Source organism: Trichomycterus rosablanca, chromosome 13, assembly GCF_030014385.1.
Source record: "Trichomycterus rosablanca isolate fTriRos1 chromosome 13, fTriRos1.hap1, whole genome shotgun sequence".
NCBI classification, from domain to species: Eukaryota; Metazoa; Chordata; class Actinopteri; order Siluriformes; family Trichomycteridae; genus Trichomycterus; species Trichomycterus rosablanca.
In genome coordinates this window covers 26,726,638-26,751,776 of record NC_086000.1, presented here as the reverse complement: position 1 = coordinate 26,751,776, position 25,139 = coordinate 26,726,638, and the positions used below count along the sequence as shown (strand labels likewise).

The 25,139-nt window shown below is 39.5% G+C and overlaps 1 long non-coding RNA gene across 4 annotated transcripts in view; it reads left to right on the top strand.

Moving 5' to 3' along the window:
* LOC134325273 (uncharacterized) overlaps positions 1 to 25,139 on the top strand; it is a 39,846-nt gene that overhangs the window by 8,397 nt on the left and 6,310 nt on the right. The window contains exon 3 of one of the 4 annotated variants that reach the window (XR_010014279.1): positions 6,497 to 7,292. The exons of the other annotated variants lie outside the window; for them this stretch is intronic. This is a non-coding gene — a long non-coding RNA (uncharacterized LOC134325273). Of the gene's footprint in view, positions 1 to 6,496; positions 7,293 to 25,139 lie in introns of those variants that run through there. 4 annotated transcript variants of the gene reach the window in all.

Here is a 25,139-nt window from a genome sequence, read left to right as displayed (position 1 = left end):
TTTTGTGACTGTTGCCCATATCAGTAGTTGTAGTTTATTTATCATAGATATGGTCATAAGAGTTAAATCTATACCCCTACAAAACATTTATAGTATTGATTAAATTGTAAATCTCTCTTTGTACAATGTGTGAGAATAAGAGAGAAAAACAGAGACAGAAATCCTTAGATCAGCCCTCAAACACAGGGATAAAACAATGGCACTACTAATTAGGGGACGTTTCATTAGGTTTCACACAGGCAGAGAGAAGACAGCCCTGAGGGCAGAGGGAGAAAGAGAGGATAAAAACACAGTAATACACCTTTATCTACTTTAACGGTGGCTCTCAGGCCTGAAAACAATTTCTGTGCAGTGGTGCCATTCATTCATGAACCACACAACTCGCATAGCAATTGAGTTTAAGTCGTCAAATGCACATTCAAATTTAGCCATCATTATAGATATGCTTTCTAAGATAGTGTAATGTAAACATTTTGAGAATAAATGTTAATAAGAAAGGTATATTTGGGGGAGGATTGATGGCTAATGGATACTGCTGCATGAACTCACCAATCATGTAATATGCAGAGTACATGCAATAATATAAATGATGAATAACTATGCACACTTTCCTCTTAATAAAATTGTTTACAAAATGAATAGAACACATTTGTCACATAATTTGTCACATTTAAATGTTTCAGGTCTTTAAACTAGTTTTAAGATAAACACAACATAACTAAACACAAATGCAGCTTTTAAAATGCATTCTGTTTACTGAAAATAAAGATTTATTCAAATCCTATATCACCCCAGTGAAAAAGGCCCCCTAAACCTAAAAACTGGTTGTACCACCCTTGGCAGTAACAACTGCCAAGACTCTCTGTAGGGTCTGTAGGTCCTCTTTAAATTGCAGAATTGTTTTAATTCGGCTACATTATAGGGTTTTTAAGCCTTAACTTTAAGAACTTGCCACCTCATCTAAATGGGATTCAAGTCAGAATCTTGACTCAGTCACTCCAAAACCTTCATTTTGTTTTTTTTGAGCCATTTACTTTAGGTCACCAAGTGACAGATGAGATTCTCTTTCAGGATTTTTGATAGAGAGCAGAATTCCATTAATGACAAGTCATTTAGGTCCTGTGGAGGCAAAGCAGATTCTGATCATCTCACTATCACGTCCATGTTTAATTGATGGTATAATGGTCTTATAGAGGAATGCAGTGTTAACTTTATGCCAGATGTAATGGGACCCATGTCTTTTAAAAAGTTATAATTTTGACTTATCAGTCCATAGAAAATCATCCCAAAAGTCTTGAGGGTCATCTAAATGTTGACCCTTTGTGTTCTTTTTGGTCAGCAGTAGTTTGCACCTTGCAAATCTCCCATAGATGCAATTTTTGCCCAGTGTCTTTCTTATTGTGAAATCATGTTGTTACAAATTTAATCTGGGTTCTTTTAAGACCTTCTGGATAAGTCGTCAAAGTGTTCTTGGTGAAATTTTGGTTGGAAGTGTGACTAATATGCACAAAGTGAGAAGGGACAAATTCTTTTTCAGATCACTCTACATGGGCTGGTTCTTCTGATATTATTGCAGCTGAATTATACTTCCTTGAACATGTTCCTAACATCATCTTCAATACCTCAAATAAATAATTTGTTTTCAAATTATAGCTGCATGTTCATATTAAATATCTTCATGGGTACCACACTAATGTCCCCACAATGTCAAAATTCTGTGTCCCTATTGCCATGGGAACATTTGGTACCCACAAAGCATTACAGCATTTAAAAAAACATTTTTTTCTTTGTCGTGCCAATCCTGCCTGCTGTAACTGGAACTTAATAAATCACAAATTAATGTGTGTGTGTGTGGGTAAAAGAGAGTGGAGGGTTTGAAAGGGGGGTTAATAGTAGTTGGAGCAGTGGCCCAGTACTTAATTTGCTTCTTAATGGAATGCAAAGTTTCCAAAGGAAAACTTCCATTGGGCACAAAATGCCTTTCTTGGCTTTTTAATTTGTATGTCTTTAAGATGGATTGAGATTGATACATGCTGGCAGAAGTTTCTCAAGCATTCTTTGCTTTAAAATTTACCTAATGTAATTGATTTGCATCATTTCCCCGGCAAACAATGTCATCCTTTAAACTTAATCTGACATGGAAGTTTTCACAGAATCTTTAATGGTGCTTTACAATTTTACTCCTAACTGCAATGAAAATGAAACTGATTTCTTTGATTGAAACTGTTTAACACATATTAATGTGAATTGTGTTGCAAATTCTACAAATGTCTCTCCACTGGCACTAATAAAAACCACAGATCTACAAAGCAAAGCACAAAATTCATATACAGTGTATCACAAAAGTGAGTACACCCCTCACATTTCTGCAGATATTTAAGTATATCTTTTCATGGGACAACACTGACAAAATGACACTTTGACACAATGAAAAGTAGTCTGTGTGCAGCTTATATAACAGTGTAAATTTATTCTTCCCTCAAAATAACTCAATATACAGCCATTAATGTCTAAACCACCGGCAACAAAAGTGAGTACACCCCTTAGTGAAAGTTCCTGAAGTGTCAATATTTTGTGTGGCCACCATTATTTCCCAGAACTGCCTTAACTCTCCTGGGCATGGAGTTTACCAGAGCTTCACAGGTTGCCAGTGGAATGCTTTTCCACTCCTCCATGACGACATCAAGGAGCTGGCGGATATTCGAGACTTTGCGCTCCTCCACCTTCCGCTTGAGGATGCCCCAAAGATGTTCTATTGGGTTTAGGTCTGGAGACATGCTTGGCCAGTCCATCACCTTTATCCTCAGCCTCTTCAATAAAGCAGTGGTCGTCTTAGAGGTGTGTTTGGGGTCATTATCATGCTGGAACACTGCCCTGCGACCCAGTTTCCGGAGGGAGGGGATCATGCTCTGCTTCAGTATTTCACAGTACATATTGGAGTTCATGTGTCCCTCAATGAAATCTAACTCCCCAACACCTGCTGGCATTCCCACCACCATGCTTGACTGTAGGCATGACACACTTATCTTTGTACTCCTCACCTGATTGCCGCCACACATGCTTGAGACCATCTGAACCAAACAAATTAATCTTGGTCTCATCAGACCATAGGACATGGTTCCAGTAATCCATGTCCTTTGTTGACATGTCTTCAGCAAATTGTTTGCGGGCTTTCTTGTGTAGAGACTTCAGAAGAGGCTTCCTTCTGGGGTAACAGCCATGCAGACCAATTTGATGTAGTGTGCGGCGTATGGTCTGAGCACTGACAGGCTGACCCCCCACCTTTTCATTCTCTGCAGCAATGCTGACAGCACTCCTGCGCCTATCTTTCAAAGACAGCAGTTGGATGTGACGCTGAGCACGTGCACTCATCTTCTTTGGACGACCAACGCGAGGTCTGTTCTGAGTGGACCCTGCTCTTTTAAAACGCTGGATGATCTTGGCCACTGTGCTGCAGCTCAGTTTCAGGGTGTTGGCAATCTTCTTGTAGCCTTGGCCATCTTCATGTAGCGGAACAATTCGTCTTTTAAGATCCTCAGACAGTTCTTTGCCATGAGGTGCCATGTTGGAACTTTCAGTGACCAGTATGAGAGAGTGTGAGAGCTGTACTACTAAATTGAACACACCTGCTCCCTATGCACACCTGAGACCTAGTAACACTAACGAGTCACATGACATTTTGGAGGGAAAATGACAAGCAGTGCTCAATTTGGACATTTAGGGGTGTAGTCTCTTAGGGGTGTACTCACTTTTGTTGCCGGTGGTTTAGACATTAATGGCTGTATATTGAGTTATTTTGAGGGAAGAATAAATTTACACTGTTATATAAGCTGCACACAGACTACTTTTCATTGTGTCAAAGTGTCATTTTGTCAGTGTTGTCCCATGAAAAGATATACTTAAATATCTGCAGAAATGTGAGGGGTGTACTCACTTTTGTGATACACTGTATATTGGTCTTTAATGTTCTAGTCTTAAAAAGTCACACATTTTTAGACTTGCTTACTTCCATTGTATTAATTTATTCTCCCTAGTACTGTAAGCTGAAGCTTAATTTTGTGAGCAGACAGCAGGAAAGTCAGGTGCTGACCATTAAACCATGATAAATCTGCATTCCCTGCATGGTTGGCATTAGTGGTGTTTGCTTAGTGGTCCAGTCTACTTAAGGGAGCATGGTTCATGGGCATAGCCATCAAGGTTCATGGTTCCTGGCTTCTAGTCATACATTTGAGCAATTAACCGTGTCATGTGACTCACCACATAAGAAATGGCTAACTGCACTGTATGACAAATGAAATATAAACTTCTTTTTAAGCTTTTCCAGAAACAATCACTGAATAAAATATTTACTGTAATAATGGAAACCCAAGGACAGCCAAGGACACACACTGTCACTGGTCTTAAAATTCCTTACAACAGTGTAAATAGCTCTCCAGTGTGGAGAAATTTTGGCCTATTAAAAAGTATTTTAGCTGAGTTACAAAGCAAGTACAGTTACTGTGATCTGAAAATTATATTCTGACCTAATTCTTCTAGGTCAATCAGAAATCCATGAGACAAGTAAATGCATATTTATTTCTCCAAACATTTGGCTCAATTAACTCACCCCAGTAAATTCTAGTAATTGTTTAAATTCTAGACATTATTATAGTAAAATTAAGTATAAATTCTGTGACAACAATTTTAGATGTTTTTACTCTTAGATAGATAGATAGATAGATAGATAGATAGATAGATAGATAGATAGATAGATAGATAGATAGATAGATAGATAGATAGATAGATTAATAATGCGTTGGAACTGTCCAACGCATTATTAAAAAGTGGAAGGACAGTGGGGAAACATCATCTTCGAGGAAGGAATGTGGTCGAAAAAAAATCTTGAATGATCGTGATCGGCGATCACTTAAACGTTTGGTGAAACCAAATGGTAGAAAAACTACAGTAGAATTTAGGGATATGTTTAATGGTGAAAGTAAGAGCATTTCCACACGCACAATGTGAAGGAAACTGTGAAGGGATTGGGACTAAACAGCTGTGTAGCCTTAAGAAAACCACTTGTCAGTGAGGCTAACCGGCAAAACAGCTTCAATTTGCTAGGGAGCATAAAGATTGGACTCTGGAGCAATGGAAGAAGGTCATGTGGTCTGATGAGTCCAGATTTACCCTGTTCCAGAGTGATGGGCGCATCAGGGTAAGAAGAGAGGCGGCTGAAGTGATGCACCCATCTTGCCTAGTACCTACCGTACAAGCCTGTGGGGGCAGTGCTATGATCTGGGGTTGCTGCAGTTGGTCAGGTCTAGGTTCAGCAACGTTATGTGCCCAAAGCTGACTACCTGAATATACTGAACGACCAGGTTATTCCATCAATGGATTTTTCCTTCCCTGATGGCACGGGCATATTCCAAAATGACAATGCCAGGATTCATCGGGCTCAAATTGTGAAAGAGTGGTTCAGGGAGCACGAGACATCATTTTTACACATGGATTGGCCACCACAGAGTCCAGACCTGAACCCCATTGAGAATCTTTGGGATGTGCTGGAGAAGTTTTTGCGCAGTGGTCCAAATCTCCCATCATCAATACAAGATCTTGGGGAAAAATTAATGCAACTCTGGACAGAAAAAAATGTTGTGACATTGCAGGAGCTTGTGGAAACACAAGATGCCACAGCGAATGCGTGCCGTAATCAAAGCTAAAGGCGGTCCAACCAAATATTAGAGTGTGTGACCTTTTTTTTTGGGCAGGCAGTGTATAATTATATTATAATTTATATATTATAATACAACACAGATGCCCTTTAAGGCCTTGGTAATTCTTGGATGTGTTAAGTCAGGTGTGCTATTTCAGGACAGTTCAGAAGCATCAAAAGGCTCAAAGGAGTTTAAGACATGCAGACAATTATTTTACCTAATAAAATTTAATATTGCCATGCAGAGCTTTTTTATGGTAGAGGGAGTAAAAATGTTTTCTAATCTATTTTACTGAATTTTTGACTCCACCAGTAAAGTATGAACAGTTCACTCTGAGTTATCATGTGTTGAAGGGTGTACAGCTCTACAGAAATATGTTTTTACTTTTCTAACACTATAACGATGGTTAAATATTGGCTAATGTATTAACTGAGGTGGCATGCTTAACTTAAGTATACTTATTGACTACAATACTACAACTGTATTTTCAAAAATGCTTGATGGGCAAACAAAAACAAGTTGGAAAAGTTGGGATATTTAGTAAAAAAAAAATTTGTTATTGGCCAGCTTAACTGTTTTTTTGTAAATTTAAGCAAAATTTGAATGTGATGTAACAGGGGCAAAATAGAGTGAAAGGTGTATAAGAAATGCAAGTTGTGAAAGTGGGTACGCAGTATAGACAAAAGTGTTGGGACACCCCTTGCTATTTTTGAATCCATGTGTTTCAGCTACAACAATTGGTAACCCATGTAATAAATTAATTATATAAAGGAAATTATATGCTTCCATCTTTGTACCAACAGCTTAGGGAAGGCCCTTTCCAGCATGAACAGACTCAAGCAAAGTCTATAAAGCCATGAAGAAAAGCTTAGTTGGAGTTGGTTGGAGACTCCAGTAGCCTGCACAGAGCCATAACTTCAGCCCTACTAAACGATTTTGGAATGATTAAAGAGACATTTTTTTCAGTCAGTGCAACTTATAACTGGATACAGGGTACAGTACAAGAAATAAAGGTTAAGACCCAGCAGTGTCAGCTTGGTGGTGGTGGGGCTTAAACCTTTCAATCAACAGTACATTAAACCACCACTCTTGTTGATCTTGATCTTTCAGGATACAGATACTTTAAATGAAAACAGGTTGGGTAAGTGCAATCAGTGTACTCTGCTTTGAGGTATTTAAAAGCATCAATGGTAGACTCTACGGTGTGTTAAATGCATGAAATGAAATCTCCCTGCTGATTAAAAATGGATGTTACCATACACAGCCTCTGGCGTGGCACTTGCCAGTAAAAGAACTCGTTAATATTCACCCCCATGTCTTGCTAATGTCTTAAAGTGATAAATAGTTGGGGGTTGGAGGCTGTTTGATTGTTCTTTACAGGCATTCTGTCAGAGCATGAGGTGACTGGAAGTGGATGGATTTGGTCTGAGTATGTATTAGCATCTTGTATGTAATGCTGATAGAGTAATTGTATATCAACATGTATATTTTATATAAAGCAAAGTGTCAGTCATGTTTGGTAAGATCTATATTCTGATTTTATGCCTATGTATTGTTAGCAAGCAGACTAGAAGCAAATGACCTACATTCACCAAACTGTAGTCCCTGTGCATTCATTCATATGGAAATGAAAACATATTCATACATAACACAGGTGTCCATATGCAGGGCTGGATCTAGGTGTGTATATAAAGTCATGATGTGAATTAAGTTTGGTCTGGTACAGAATGACTTTACTATTCATATTCCACCTTACTCGAGAGGACTGGGTGATCTTTATTTAGGGTTACTGGCTTATTATGTCCTTTGATTTTTCCTACAGTTCCAAAGGAGACATCTGTAAGCCTTTCTGCATTTACTGATTTCTGCATTTCTTGTTCATAAATAATGTGGTCTGATCTTCTATCAGGTCTGAATAATATACACCAATCAGCCATAACATTAAAACCACCTCCTTGTTTCTACACTCGCTGTTTATTTTATCAGCTCCACTTACCATATAGAAGCACTTTGTAGTTCTACAATTACTGACTGTAGTCCATCTGTTTCTCTACATGCTTTGTTAGCCCCCTTTTATGCTGTTCTTCAATGGCCAGGACTCTTCCAGGACCACTAAAGAGTAGGTATCATTTGGTTGGTGGGTCATTCTCAGCACTGCAGTGACACTGACATGGTGATGGTGTGTTAGTGTGTGTTGTGCTGGAATGAGTGGATAAGACACAGAAATGCTGATGGAGTTTTTAAACACCTCACTGTCACTGCTGGACTGAGAATAGTCCACCAACCAAAAATATCCAGCCGACAGCACCCTGTGGGCAGCATCCTGTGACCACCGATGAAGGTCTAGAAGATGACCAACTCAAACAGCAGCAATAGATGAGTGATCGTCTCTGACTTTACGTCTACAAGGTGGACCATCTAGGTAGGAGTCTCTAATAGAGTGGACAGTGAGTGGACACGGTATTTAAAAACTCCAGCAGCTGAGAAATGATCCACCACCTAGATAATACCTGCTCTGTGGTGGTCCTGGGAGACTCCTGACCATTGAAGAACAGGGTGAAAGCAGGCTAAAAAAGTATGCAGAGAAACAGATGGACTACAGTCAGTAATTGTAGAACTACAAAGTGCTTCTATATGGTAAGTGGAGCTGATAAAATGGACAGTAAGTGTAGAAACAATAAGGTGGTTTTAATGTTATGGCTGATCAGTGTATAAACCAAGAGGTTTTTTTTTTAGCTTGGACAAAACTATTAATCATTGTGAAGCCATGGAAAGTACAGTACTTTGTGTGGCTTAGTTAAGGGGGAATATGTTATGTTTATTATTAAGGCTTAGTGTTTTATGAGGCAGAAATCCTGGAAACTCAAATGGGTTTACCAACGTTTTCGCAACTGTACATAGAGAAAATGTTGTCAGTATTCATAGATTTGTGGAAATGCACTTACTCTTTTCACTATACCATTAAATACCAGATAAGCTTTGTCTGGTTCTAAAATGAGACATTTAATAAGGCCACGTTTAATGTAAATGTCATCCTTATATTTACATTCCTTAATATAGTGACATTTACATACATTTATTGTAAATAGGTTGAAACTTTGTGACATTCATAATTTCTTTACATTGTTTAGGGTGCTATGCAACACTTTTTAATTCTGTGTGCTTCCTAATTGTGTGCTTTTATCGACGGCAATGTGAGTACAGACATTAAATAGTGCAGACTTTGTGGTTTAGATATTCTGTAACAAACTCACATTTTGTATCAGATGGCAGTTCAGTGTATGTATGTCACCGTGTTTAGCATAGCTGTTTTGTAAGTGTTGCGTTTGGCCTACTTCACTTGTCACTGTCTTGCCTGAATTAGTTTGTTGTTCTCAGGAACAATACATTAAGTACTAAGGGCCTTGCAAAGGACCAAACAATGGTTGACACTAATGAAATAGAAGTATTAAGAGTAATTTTACAGAATGTAAAAACTGTGTTCAGTCCAAGATTCATTTTGAAAAGTCAGCGTTCAGAATACAGCATTGTCTTGCTGAAATAACCATGGACTTTCAGGAAAAGACAGTGCTGTGATGGCAGCATGTGTTTCTCAAAAATCACAATATATTGCTCTGTGTCACTGGTACCTTCAAACATGACGTGGGCACTGATGCACCTACAGTGTATCACAAAAGTGAGTACACCCCTCACATTTCTGCAAATATTTCATTATATCTTTTCATGGGACAACACTATAGACATGAAACTTGGATATAACTTAGAGTAGTCAGTGTACAACTTGTATAGCAGTGTAGATTTACTGTCTTCTGAAAATAACTCAACACACAGCCATTAATGTCTAAATAGCTGGCAACATAAGTGAGTACACCCCACAGTGAACATGTCCAAATTGTGCCCAAATGTGTCGTTGTCCCTCCCTGGTGTCATGTGTCAAGGTCCCAGGTGTAAATGGGGAGCAGGGCTGTTAAATTTGGTGTTTTGGGTACAATTCTCTCATACTGGCCACTGGATATTCAACATGGCACCTCATGGCAAAGAACTCTCTGAGGATGTGAGAAATAGAATTGTTGCTCTCCACAAAGATGGCCTGGGCTATAAGAAGATTGCTAACACCCTGAAACTGAGCTACAGCATGGTGGCCAAGGTCATACAGCGGTTTTCCAGGACAGGTTCCACTCGGAACAGGCTTCGCCAGGGTCGACCAAAGAAGTTGAGTCCACGTGTTCGGCGTCATATCCAGAGGTTGGCTTTAAAAAATAGACACATGAGTGCTGCCAGCATTGCTGCAGAGGTTGAAGACGTGGGAGGTCAGCCTGTCAGTGCTCAGACCATACGCCGCACACTGCATCAACTCGGTCTGCATGGTCGTCATCCCAGAAGGAAGCTGACGCACAAGAAAGCCCACAAACAGTTTGCTGAAGACAAGCAGTCCAAGAACATGGATTACTGGAATGCCCTGTGGTCTGACGAGACCAAGATAAACTTGTTTGGCTCAGATGGTGTCCAGCATGTGTGGCGGCGCCCTGGTGAGAAGTACCAAGACAACTGTATCTTGCCTACAGTCAAGCATGGTGGTGGTAGCATCATGGTCTTGGGCTGCATGAGTGTTGCTGGCACTGGGGAGCTGCAGTTCATTGAGGGAAACATGAATTCCAACATGTACTGTGACATTCTGAAACAGAGCATGATCCCCTCCCTTCGAAAACTGGGCCTCATGGCAGTTTTCCAACAGGATAACGACCCCAAACACAACCTCCAAGATGACAACTGCCTTGCTGAGGAAGCTGAAGGTAAAGGTGATGGACTAAACCCAATTGAGCACCTGTGGCACATCCTCAAGTGGAAGGTGGAGGAGTTCAAGGTGTCTAACATCCACCAGCTCCGTGATGTCATCATGGAGGAGTGGAAGAGGATTCCAGTAGCAACCTGTGCAGCTCTGGTGAATTCCATGCCCAGGAGGGTTAAGGCAGTGCTGGATAATAATGGTGGTCACACAAAATATTGACACTTTGGGCACAATTTGGACATGTTCACTGTGGGGTGTACTCACTTATGTTGCCAGCTATTTAGACATTAATGGCTGTGTGTTGAGTTATTTTCAGAAGACAGTAAATCTACACTGCTATACAAGTTGTACACTGACTACTCTAAGTTATATCCAAGTTTCATGTCTATAGTGTTGTCCCATGAAAAGATATAATGAAATATTTGCAGAAATGTGAGGGGTGTACTCACTTTTGTGATACACTGTATATACCATGACAGGCTTTTTTTTATCTTTTGCTGATAACAGTATGGATCTTTTTTCGTCTTTGCCTTAGAGAACTTGACAAAATTTTTCCTGAAAACTAGCTCAAAAGTGAAATCATCAGACCACAGCAGACATTTCCACTGTCTTTTGGTCCATGTGAGATGACCGCAGGCCTCAAATAACTTAGTAGATGTATTGCTTCCGCGTTGTAATAGAGTTTCAGGTTGCATTTCTTGATGCAGCGGTGGACTGTGTTGAGTAGCAACCATTTTTTTGCAAAATATTTGTCCAAGTACTCCCAGGTCCATGTGGCTATATTTATGACAGTTAGGGTTGGGCGGTATGACGGTATTGCGGTATAACGCGGTATTTAAAAATGGTGACGGTATTAAAAAATGGTGATGGTATTTTTAAAATGTGAAGCGCCAAATTTCTGCTTCAGGTCTACCTTGAAAACTGAGACTTTAGGACATTCGCGCATCCACAGTAAGGGAGGGGTGGGAGTGGTAGGCCGTTGGAGCTCACTGATTGGTTGTGGGGTGCTCACTGTGTAAGGTGATAACACAGAGAGACAAGTGAAAAGCCACAATGGCTAGCGTTAGCTGTGAGGTAACAAGCAGAAACTGAAAAATGGCTCGTATTAGAATTTTCCGAAATCAACATTTCCGAAATCAACATTTTCGGAAATTAACACAAGCGCGTGCATGCGCGGACATGTACGTATTTACTTAATATATATTCAGTGTAAATCGAGCACAAGTGTTGAGAATAAGGAGCAGACAGTAATAATAACGTTACGCCCGATCCCCTGTTCTGACTTTTGTGTCGGCCGTAGTTTTTTCTGCCCGTGTAAGAACTATTTTTTCCTAAATAAAAGCGCTATTTTAAGAAAAAAGAATGTTGTTTTCTAGCGTCTCACCTGTCATGTAATGTGAATTATAAATACATTGTCTGGCCCTTTAAGAATATTAAGTGTACTATAGGGCGTAGGGAGCAAGTGTGTAGGGAAGATATCGGAATTTACCGTTTCCGGCTGTGCTCATGTTGTTTTGCACTGAGCTTGTGTGACATTTAAAGTAGCGTTCTCGTTAAACCACTCGAATGTTTGGACTTTGAATTATTTGACATTATTTTACATCACCGTCATCGCAACATTAACATTTACATTTACATTAATATTTTTTTTGTTACGGTATAGAACTTAATTCTGTATTACAGGCATAACTAATCGTACACGTTCATACACTTTTAAGAAATAGCTATAACTATAAACTAACCAGTTAAATTTTGAAATATATTGAACGGTTAAGCCTGCTATTATTCTGTTTTGTGTGGGCAGTGAGAGATTACAATGGCTAAATGTTATATGTTAATATGTTTAAAAGTGTAATTGATACAGATGCATTTACACTTACGCGTATTTATTATAGATCAGATAGGATAAGCAATGTTTGACGTTCTGATTGTTAAATTTTTTTGTAATAAAACATTGAACTATTGTGATTACACTCTAAAGTGTGTGCACTGTAAAGTTTGTCCGCCCATTAATTTTATTGTGTTTTACTAAACGTCCCAGCTTCTCCAGAATTGGGGTTTGTACTTTTAACAATTAACAGTTAACTATCAGACATTAACAGAACTATCAGACGTTCTTGTTTTTTATTGCATTTTTTAAAAATCTCCCAACTTTTCCAGACATGGGGTTTGTATTTCCCCCCATCAATCTCCTTAAATTACATTAATAATACAGACAAAAATGATTCATTTTTACTAATGGCTTCATTCTAATCAGGGGTAGAATACACTCCAGAGAGAGTGGCTGATCCATCACAGAGCATCACTCACCCACAATCACTCGCTCATATCTAGAGGTAATTAAGAGCGGCCAATCCTCCTTCCACTCATGTTTTGGGAGTTGGAAGGTAACCAGAGTTCCAAAAAGTAACACATGAACACAGGGAGAGCATGCAAAACTTCTCCCTGATTCACATGATTCATACTATGCAGTACCGACTCTACCAGCTACCCAATATTTTTTAATTGAAACTCTAACCATTAGTGACCAAATTAATTTCCAAAAATAATTTTAAACATTGCAGTATTTGAAATGTAACAATTTGAGTAGATGATTAAATCTACAATACAGATACAAGAATACATCACATAATACTGTAGAAAATTGGTTAGAAAGTTTTAAACAATCTTATACAACCACTCTATCCTTGTCAGGGTCATGGCAGGTCCAGTTCCCTCGAGAAAACACTTGGTGCAAGGCACAAATACCCTGGACAGGGAGCCAAGCCATTGCAGGGCTTTGGTCACCCCCTTCAGATGTAGCAAATCATGTCTGTGTGGAAACCCGGACAGCCGATAGCAGCACTGAGATTCAAACCTGTGTCTTAGCAGTGATGGGCTAGTGTGACAGACCACTGCACCACCCAAGAACCTTTGGAGACGATTGTGAAGCAGTAAATTATCTTTATCTTAAAGCTATTCTTTATTTATAAAAATATCACTAAAATTAATAAGACAGTTTAAGGACAGTTTAATACTGTACCATAATTGTTGTTTTACACAATGTTTATCAAATGTATTTTGGATGTATTCTAAATATATATATTATTTTTGTTATGTATTTAATAGTGTAGATTTAGGACACTGTATTCAGACATGAATACTTTTTAACATATTTAGGCACACCTAGCCCGACCTAGCCTAGCTATAACAGCATTTTATTAAACACCCTTTGAAATGACATTACACGAAGCATTGTACAAATAGAATTGAGTTTAATTAAATTGAGTTGAGCCCATCTGAGGGATGTAGTGGAGTCTGTAAGGACTTATTTCTGTCAGAGCATGAGTTACCACTGTGATAAAGCACACATTGTACACTGGGGAGATTTAACCATTTTGTGACATGAGCATGGTGAATACAGAATAGCAGCCCTGCTTAAATATTATGTTTATTGTTACATTAAATTAATGTTAAATTAATATAACTAATATAATACAGTGAAGTAGAATATTTTGAAAGATAATGTATTTTATTAACTGCTTTTACATTTCAGGCGTTTATCAGACGCTTTTATCCAAAGTGACTTACAACACTGTGACAGTATAATGTCTAAGCAATTAAGGGTTAAGGGCGTTGCTCAAGGGCCCAACAGTCACAACCTGGCAGTAGTGGGGCTTGAACCAGCAACCTTTTGATTATTAGTCCCATACCTTAACCACTAGGCTACAACTGCTTTATCCTGGTCAGGGTTGCAGCAGGTGCAGTTTCATGGGTAAAGACAGGGCTCAAGGCAGGAATACCCTGGACCCAGGAATACCCTGAACCTGGAAGTTAGTGGTGATGGGCTAGCATAACAGATTGCTGTTCCACCTGAGCACTGCATTTAAAACATAACGAAAGAGAGAAAACGTATTTGAATATTGACATGATATAAAAGAAGAAACCCTTGCACATTTGGAGCACTAGGTGATGTTTAGAGATGCTATTTTTGTAAATTGTAATTTTTGCTCTACCTGACACCCAAAAGTGCTCCTCTATGGGAACAAGCTGAAGAAGCACTTTTTAGAAGTCTCTGGGGATGATGATTTCCCTCCGCTTCCCACAATAAGTGTCTGCTTTCTTTTATTTTCTCAGTGTCTTAGTGCTTCTGTTTCACTGTTCCGTTGTGGGCCTGTGTTATGGCTAAAGTAAAGGGCTGCCCGCAGTGGGAGAGATCCTAATTAACAGCCTTTTTCATTGGAGTGTGGCTTTCTGCCACCGCTCTGTGCAAGCACTTGTTTTATGGCTGTGCCGGGGAGCCCCATCCAGGGATTTGGAAAGGGATAATTGCCTTTGCCGCAGGCTGCAGTAATCTGCTGGGCTAATTCATTATTTTAATAAGTTAGCTTCTCCTAGGGGGCGAGTGGCTCAGCGACGCGCCTCACAGCCCTGACAGCGGGCCCTTGTTACCGTGGTGCTCTCTCTTCACGGCGACACTCGCACGGGGTTAATAACAGTTATTAGCCCCTCTCTGTGGCCTGTAATTTCTTCTTTAACTGGGAGCATTAAGACCGCAGCCTCCGTCAGCGGCTCATCATCGGCCCTGCTGACTCAACCTGGAGTAATCCTTCTCCTGGAGCTCAGAGAAAGTGCTCCTCCACCTCACGCTTTGTACCCACTATCCACCTTCACAGTAACCCCATCACCACCACCCCAGATTGTCTTCATCATTGTTTGTTTTGCTGGGGGTTTTTTCACTCTTCATGCATTTAAATTTCATTTCAGCTAAAATATCCGTCCACGATGAGAGGCAGATCAATCCGATTTATCCAAACAAGCGCTTGGTCGTAGGCTTTGCGTAACTAATGACTTCATTTTAGAGACAATCTTCTGTCTGGCTTGCTAATGGACTGCTTAGCGTGTGTGTCCAAGTTTGATGAGTGCAATTCTTATGGACATTTTACACAGCCCCTGATTAAAAAGCATGTAATTTGAACAGGGAGAGGAATACAGACGAGGACCTGATGCAGAAATATATTGGAAGAATCCCATAATAAAGATGATGGTCACTGCGGGCATTTGATAGGCTCTGCAGTTAAAATCCAATTAGAGACCCAGCTCCAAAGTGGTTAAACGTCTTTCACTGAACCCACTGATACAATATGCCTACTGTAAGGTGCAAATATGCTGAATTAAAATAGTTGATAGGCATTAATTGTGCATGTATAATATCCACTAAGAATATACAGAATACCAACAAAGATTAATTTCTCATCAATTCATTTATTCATTTATTCTCACCAAACATTTCATCTTGGTCAGGCACCACTTAGAAAGGCTGAGTGCAAGGTGGAACTGTGCCCTCAATTAGGTGGCAATTTATCACAGGGGATCACTTACAGAACTGCAGTGGTAACTTAGTGGTTAAGGTCCTGCACAGGTAAACAGAAGGTTGCCAGTTTAAACCCCATCACTTTGCACTTTAATTCAAGAGAATTCACAAATTATTGCATTTAACTAAATGGTTTAACTTTTCTGGATATGAGGTTCATACTAAAGGATATTTCTAGTTAGTATATTAGGTATTATTTGCTGTAATGCATTGTAATAGTCTGCTTTCTTTTCACTTCTGGATGTGTATTAACTTGTCAGTTATAATCATAATGGTACTCTATGCTAGAATAGAATCAGAATCACTTTATTTCGCCAGGTATGTTACACATACGAGGCATTTGCTTTGGTGATACACATACTAGTACACATAATAGTACACATAGTAGTACACACAATACACATAATAGTACCGATAATTACACATGTATGACATGTAACATATAACCTATTTAACAGACCCGACAGCACACAGACTGTTAACCAGTATTTACCAACATTTACCCAAGAGAACAACTGTGGTTAAAAAATGTTACAGCTCAGGGGAAAAAAGCTGTTAGCATGTCTGAATGCGTTTGTCTTTTATTGTCCTAAGTCTTCTGCCAAATGGAAGAGTTTGAAAAAGGTGATGTCCAGGATGAGAGGGGTCTGCTGTAATTTTGCAGGTGCACTTCAGCACTCTGCTGTTGTAGATGTCCTGAAGCGTTGGCAGACTACATCCAATGATCCTCTCCGCTGTCCTGATTATACGCTGGAGTTTGGCTCGTTCATGTGATGTGGAGGAACCGAACCAGATTGTGATAGACGATGTAAGGATGGACTCGATGATTGCTGTGTAGAACTGGATCAGCAGACTCTGTGACAGGTTGAATTTCCTCAGATGTCTCAGGAAGAACATTCTCTGCTGAGCCCTCTTGGTGATGGAAAGTGTGTTCTTTTCCCACTTTAGGTCCCTGGATAAGGTGGTGCCCAGGAACTTAAGTGACTCCACCACTAAATCCACCACCATCGCTGCACCAGGAGACCAACTGCTCGACCTCCTTTCTGTAGGCAGACTCCTCACCATTGGCTATGAGGCCCACCACATTGGTGTCATCAGCAAACTTTAGAATCTTTACACCTTGTTCCTTAGAAACACTAGGTGTTTAGTCTTAGATAGATAGATAGATAGATAGATAGATAGATAGATAGATAGATAGACAGACAGACAGACAGACAGACAGACAGACAGACAGACAGACAGACAGACAGACAGACAGACAGACAGACAGACAGACAGACAGATAGGGCCTCTTTAGACAAATATACGTACATCTGACTGGGGCAACAAATCACTGTCCAGCCAGAAATATACTGCAATTTTTTTAAGCTGTGGGCTGGCAATGTTTAGAATGGTGAATGGTTTATATTAAAGTAAATTTATTGTTAGCATATTAGGTATTATTTGCTGTACTCTATGCTAGAAGAAATGTTTAGTCACACTTCATGTTCAGGGTTGTTTATTCATCAACTGATTGGAATACACATTTCTATCATTATTCTATTCTATTTCTGTTCAATAGGTAGGTAGGTAGGTAGGTAGGTAGGTAGGTAGGTAGATAGGTAGGTAGGTAGGTAGGTAGGTAGGTAGATAGATAGATAGATAGATAGATAGATAGATAGATAGATAGATAGATAGATAGATAGATAGATAGATAGATAGATAGATAGATAGACAGACAGAAAATTAAGGGCAACAAATTTGGGGCAACAAATCATTGTCCAGCCAGAAATATACTGCACATTTTTAAGCTGTGGGCTGGCAATGTTTAGAATGGTGAATGGAAAATGCCAGGCATAGAGTCCCATGCCCAAGACTCAGGGCCATGTTCACCTCAGTAGGCTCAACAGTGTTTCTGTCATCAACCAGCACTCTGCCAGCATGGTAAGGACTCTTCAATGGCAAGGACTCTCTCAGGACCACTACAGACTAGGTGTTATTTAGGTGGTGGATCATTCTCAGCACTGCAGTGACACTGACATGGTGGTGGTTTGTTAGTGTGTGTTGTGCTGGTATGAGTGGATAAGACACAGCAGCGCTGTTGGAGTTTGTAAACACCTCACTGTCACTGCTGGACTGAGAATAGTCCACCAACCAAAAACATCCAGCCAACAGCGCCCCGTGGGCAGCATCCTGTGACCACCGATGAAGGTCTAGAAGATGACCAACTCAAACAGCACCAATAGATGAGCGATCGTCTCTGACTTTACAGAAACGATTTACAAGGTGAACCAACTAGGTATGTCTAATAGAGTGGACAGTGAGTGGACACGGTATTTAAAAACTCCAGCAGCGCTGCTGTGTCTGATCCACTCATACCAGCACAACACACACTAACACACCACCACCATGTCAGTGTCACTGCAGTGCTGAGAATAATCCACCACCTAAATAATACCTGCTCTGTAGTGGTCCTGGGAGAGTCTTGACCATTTAAGAACAGCATGAAAGGGGGCTAACAAAGCATGCAGAGAAACAGATGGACTAAGTCAGTAATTGTAGAACTACAAAGTGCTTCTATATGGTAAGTGGAGCTGATAAAATGGACAGTGAGTGTAGAAACAAGGAGGTGGTTTTAATGTTATGGCTGATCGGTGTATGTGGCTATATGGTTGATGAAATATAACTGTATTAACTATTACATGTCAGGAATTATGCATGAAGGAACAGTCAGTAAGTACCTGTTACTACCTTGATTTTTAATCTTAACATTTGATGGAGGCCCAAGGGCTTAAACTTTACATAAAGTTAAATAAATAACCAAGGAACACATGATATTTGACAAAAAATTAAATGCTACACTAGTGTTAATGTGGAAAGTTTTTATTTTTTCCAAATGAACCCATACAGACAAGCATTCTCATGACACATTACTTAATGTTTGGTCAAGCCTTAAAAGTCTATGAATGAATTTACACAGACTTAAGCATAAATGTGGAAGTTCAGCCAACCCCTCTAAAATGGTGGATGTGGTTCATAAAACCCCACGTGTGATATCAATAAGCTAGTACACTATTAACTAGTTAATGTCCATAGAGGGCAGTCACGTGTGCAAGGGGGGGTAGGCCCTAGACCTCAGGGATTGCCTGAGGCATGTTGGAGGCCAGCATTTTTCACATCCACATGATGCCATCTGCTATTACTGCTGCCTGTTGACATGCCTGCTGCTGGCTAAAACTGTCTTACTGCTGATTGCTGACTGATCAAGTGCCTACTTCGACCTGTGAATGTGCACACGTAAAATATCTGGAAAATGCTTGCTATTTTTATATGATATTGTTTTTGTTGATTATTGTTCTATTACTGGCTTAGATGAGTTGATGGTAGTGTATTTCACTGAGGGTTGCCATATTTTACTGTGGCAAATTCACTGATCAGCCATAACATTAAAACCACCTCCTTGTTTCTACACTCTCTGTCCATTTTATCAGCTCCACTTACCAGAAGCACTTTGAAGTTCTACAATTACTGACTGTAGTCCATCTATTTCTCTACATACTTTTTTAGCCTGTTTTCCCTGATCTTCAATGGTCAGGACCCCCACAGGACCGCCACAGAGCAGGTATTATTTAGGTGGTGGATCATTCTCAGCACTGCAGTGACACTGACATGGTGGTGGTGTGTTAGTTTGTGTTGTGCTTGTATGAGTGGATCAGACACAGCAGCGCTACTGGAGTTTTTAAATACCGTGTCCACTCACTGTCCACTCTATTAGACACTCCTACCTAGTTGGTCCATCTTGTAGATGTAAAGTCAGAGACGATCGCTGTTGGCTGGATATTTTAGATTTGTGGACTATTCTCAGTCCAGCAGTGTCAGTGAGGTGTTTAAAAACTTCATCAGCATTGCTGTGTCTTGTCCACTCATACCAGCACAACACACACTAACACACCACCACCATGTCATTGTCACTGCAGTGCTGAGTATCATCCACCACCTAAATAATACCTAGTCTGTAGTGATCCTGGGAGAGTCCTGACTACTGAAGAACAGCATGAAAGGGGGCTAACAAAGCATGCAGAGAAACAGATGGACTACAGTCAGTAATTGTAGAACTACAAAGTGCTTCTATATGGTAAGTGGAGCTGATAAAATGGACAGTGAGTGTAGAAACAAGGAGGTGGTTTTAATGTTATGGCTGATCGGTGTATGGCCATGACATACAGTATCTTTAAAACTGTACCTTTTTATTTATATTAATATAATTTAGCATTTATTTTAATGAAGTTAAAAGATTAAAATATTTGTTCACTCTGTTACATTTGTCAATGTCTCTCTTTTTGACTTGGGTACAGGTATTTAGAAGGTGATGGATTACTCTGAGTAAACAACTACCAAATTTAAAATAATAAAGTTTATGATAACATTATTATTAATTAAATGTATTCATCTTGATTCACTTACCTTAAAAAAGCAGCAGAGTGTGTAACACTTATGCTCATGTTGATCTGTGCCAATATTCAAACCATAGGCTTAATAATTTTCATAAATACATTACATACATTAATAAAGTAATAAAAACTTTACAGCCCTTATTACAGTCTGTAATAATTCTACAACACTTTAACAATGTTTACAGATAACTCGGGCAGGACTAAAATAATAACATGTCATTTTAATCATGGAACAAAGTTAGGACAGTTAAAACATAAAAACCTTAAAATAATAATTTTTATTTTACTTTATTAACAAGTAAAACAAATCTTAGTGCAAAAAATAAAAAACAAAGAAAAAAATATGGTGCTCAGGTTGTGCAGTTTCCATGAAGACATAATTACCTATATCTGGGGGGATTACCTATATCTTATGTTGGATTTGTGCTTCTGGGGAAGCTGGACCAGGTCAGTACCAGGATAGCTCAGACCAGGACAGCTCAGACCAGGATGAAGTGATAGTAAAACATAAAAATAAAAATTGTGATGCAAATCCTTTTAGTCTGTATTCAGGAAAAACAGTATAAACAAGCAGGGCCATCTAAAAAAACGTGTCGAGATGTCTAGATAGAAGCATAATAATTAATGTGCCTCTTAACAGTAGAGTTAACCAGTTACCCATACCACCACTACTAACATACCCCCATACCATGAAAGATGTGGGCTTTTAAAGGTTAGTTTTTTAGGTTGGTCCTTTCTGTCTTTTCTGTATATACAAAAATAATTTAAAAGCTACTCTTGTCAGACCACAGAATACTATTTCACTTTTACTTCAGATTAGAGTCCAGGGAAGTTTACTGCTTTTCTTGTTGATACTGTATATGGTTTAACTTGCTTTTGTAGATGCAGCGATGATCTGTCTATATTGTCAAGGGCTTTCTGTCTTATTCCTGCACCCATGTGGTGATATTCATTACAGAAGCTTGCTCATTTTTAATGCAGTGCGACCTGAGGGACTGAAGGTTACATGTATTTAATATTGTTTTTTGGTCCTCGCCTTTTATGCACAGAGATTTAATGGGAATCTCTGAATATTTTAATGATGTTATTCACTGTAAATGATGAAATCTCCAAATTAGCCAACTTTTACCCTTCGTTGCTTGTAAACATTAGTATTGCTAATGCTTATTTTATATTCTTTCTGATTTTATTTGCATTTACTATTTGCTACTGCCTGAATTGGACACACATTGGAGCTGGGTTAGTTCAATAAAAGTGTATGTTTTGTGGTCAAAACTGTTAAGGGCTAAAAAAAAAAGTTAAGAATTGTGTTTTTTATTTCTTTACTTGTGATGGGCAAATAGGGCTTCCAAAGTGGTGAGTTTGCAGGATGCATTGACCCATGCATGGCCTTTTAGAGCAGTGTAACGCCTATCAAGTCACAGCCCACAATTCTACACCCACTTGCTTTAATCCATTTTCATTAAGAAAAATCATTACATGGAGCACAAACTTTTGGTGAAATATTCATCACTGTCAGCAACCAGGCACGGGGGAGAACAAATATATTTGGAGACTTCTGAGCATGCAAGGTTGTTCGTGAAAAAAAATCATTGTGTCTTTAACATCAGTACTAAGAATGCCACATATTGAGTGATTGAACCACACAACACAGCCAGTGTAATATAGCAAAATATATTGCATATACATAAACAGTGTGTGTATTTATAGTTAATGAGATGCATATAACTGTATTCCATTTATAACAATGGTTGACTAAAGTACTGCCTACTTTGCTGGCTAAGGTTTGTGTAAATTGATAGACATTATAAAGAGCTATAGCTAGCTCTCATTGACAACACCAGGACAAAGGGGACAGTTCTTTTTGGCTTGGCAGGTACAGAGGTCATGTGAGAGCAAAGCCATTTTGTTTCACTGCCAATATCATTGAGCTACGTTTAAGAGCTTATCTACGTCATAATGTATAATGCACTCAATGGCAACAAATTCCCCTACCCCTACCAAAATAGCTTGTGGTGCATCATTCTCATCCAGGCCCAAGGATCAATACCTTCATTCCCATTTCAGCTCGTCCGCCCCGTCCCAGAATAGTACAGCTTGCAAAAGCCACACGCCGTGTCAGCTAATCACAATCCCATTGCTTTAGAATGACATCTTTGCCATGAGGCCCAACTGCAGCAGTCTTGCCGATAAGCAGACTGTATTGTTTAAAGGTCAGCAGGACCTAAAATCTATTAGTCCAGCCGTTTTACACTAAAAAAGTTTCCCATTTTGGGTTTAGTTTAGTAGATCTAAAAACAAAAGTTTAAGAAATAAAAGTTTATGAAATATGTCTGTTAAACAAGATGTCCTGCAGCTTAATAATTACAGTAAACTATTTTTCATCTTATAGAGGCATTTCAGAAGCTCAGCACCTGAAATTAACTAGACACACTTTGGTTAAAGTCATGACAGGACAAGTTGTCACTGCTAACAGGATTCATCAGTTTAAGTTTAATATCAAACACAGTCATGGACAATTTTGTATCTCCAATTCACCTCACTTGCATGTATTTGGACTGTGGGTAGAAACCGGAGCTCCCGGAGGAAATCCACACAGACTAGGACCCGGACCGCTCCACCCGGGAATTGAACCCAGGACCTTCTTGCTGTGAGGGGACAGTGCTACCCACTGAGCCACTGTACCACCCAAGAGTGGAATTACAAACAATTATATGTTTGGCATAAAAAGATGGACAGTAATGAAAAAGCTGATCTCTACTGTTACATATGTACACCGATCAGCCATAACATTAAAACAACCTCCTGTCCATTTCATCAGCTCCACTTACCATATAGAAGCACTTTGTAGTTCTACAATTACTGACTGTAGTCCATAGTATTTTCTCTGCATGCTTTGTTAGCCCCCTTTCGTGCTGTTCTTCAATGGTCGGGACTCTCCCAGGACCACCACAGAGCAGGTATTATTATTCTTAGCACTGCAGTGACACTGACATGGTGATGGTTTGTTAGTGTGTGTTGTGCTGGTATGAGTGAATAAGACACAGCAGTGCTGATGGAGTTTTTAAACACCTCACTGTCACTGCTGGACTGAGAATAGTCCACCAACCAAAAACATCCAGGTCTAGAAGATGACCAACTCAAACAGCAGCAATAGATGAGTGATCGTCTCTGACTTTACATCTCCAAGGTGGACCAACTGGGTAGGAGTGTCTAATAGAGTGGACAGTGAGTGGACACGGTATTTTAAAACTCCAGCAGCGCTGCTGTGTCTGATCCACTCACACCAGCACCATGTCAGTGTCACTGCAGTGCTGAGAATGATCCACCACCTAAATAATACCTGCTCTGTGGTGGTCCTGAGGGTAAAGCAGGCTAAAAGCATGCAGAGAAACAGATGGACTGCAGTCAGTAATTGTAGAACTACAAAGTGCTTTCATATGGTAAATCGAGCTGATAAAATGAACATTGAGTGTAGAAACAAGGAGGTGGTTTTAATTGTTATGGCTGATCCTGTTGTATTTTTTCTTTCTTAGCTGGTCAGGTGGGTTTGTAATTGGTAGGAATTCATTGACATTCTGAAATGCCTTCAAAATGAATGTTAATTGTATTTCTGTGACCAAAGCAACAAGCAAAAATCAGCATTTTTAGGAATCTCCGAACAGGATAAACTACCAAAATCACATCCTCAAGCTTCCAGGGTATCATATTCACATTTTACATGTGTGTACTCCAGCAGGAAGCTTAGCTGAATAGTGTTTATCAGTGCGCAGTGATTGTGTTGGCATAGCTGCAAAGATAGTATAAAGGACTGCAATATGATGTCTCTGAGAAGATACACTAGTGGAACTGACAAGTCTGTTACAGGTAAGTGAGGTTCACCTAAAACAAAAAAGATAAGCGTGCTGTGAAACCCACACATGCCCAGGTTTGTTTGGTCTGGGAGCCAGAGCGGGCAGCATATGATGCCCTGAGGCTGTAGAACAGTGGAGAAGGCATCAGTCTGTGCCCCGAGGGCTGTCACACACAAAAGTGAAACACAGGAGAATCTACAGCTTATTCCAGTAACAAGAGGGCAGAGGTGGGTGAAGGACCCAAAATTATGTCTAACGTTACCTAAAAACACAATGACTCAATTACATCTAAATTATTCAGTTTAATTAACAATAAATCATTTCAGAAGCAGCAGTGGTGTCTGAATATGATAACATTAAAAATGAAGGTATTTATTAATGTAGTAAACATTTGTTTGATTATTTACATTTTCGGCGTTTGCTCGGCGATTGAAACTCGGCTCTCAATCGCTATGTGTGAACTGCTCAACAACTCGATCCGAGCAAAGTTATATATCTAGCTTGTCAAATATCTGGATCTGAGTCGCACAACTGGCAATGAGTGCGATGTCGAAAAGCCAATAAGAACACAAGATACAGTGTGAGGGGAAACACAGGGGAGGAGTTGTAAAATTGTGGGACAGGGGCATAATATAGTTTATATCAGAATACATCGACACACACACGTTTTACAGTATTTCTGACCTTATCGTTCTCTACAAAACATAACACCAACGTTGCACTGCAAAAAATATTTATTAACCTCCAACTCACTATAGAACAATCCAAGCCAAATCCACTCAGATTCATTTATTTTTTCTCCTTGATTTTACGCTGCACATCAGTGAACAAACTTTGATCGCGTTTGTTTTCGTGACGTAGTTTGGGAGACCAGAGAAGCTCGCCTGCGATTCCAGTTGGTGATCAGTCGTGTAGTGTGAAATACACACTGACTTGAAAGACTCCCGATTACAAAAGATCCAGTTGTGTAGTGTGAACTGTACAGCGACCTGACGACTTGGAAAGTTGTGTAGTGTG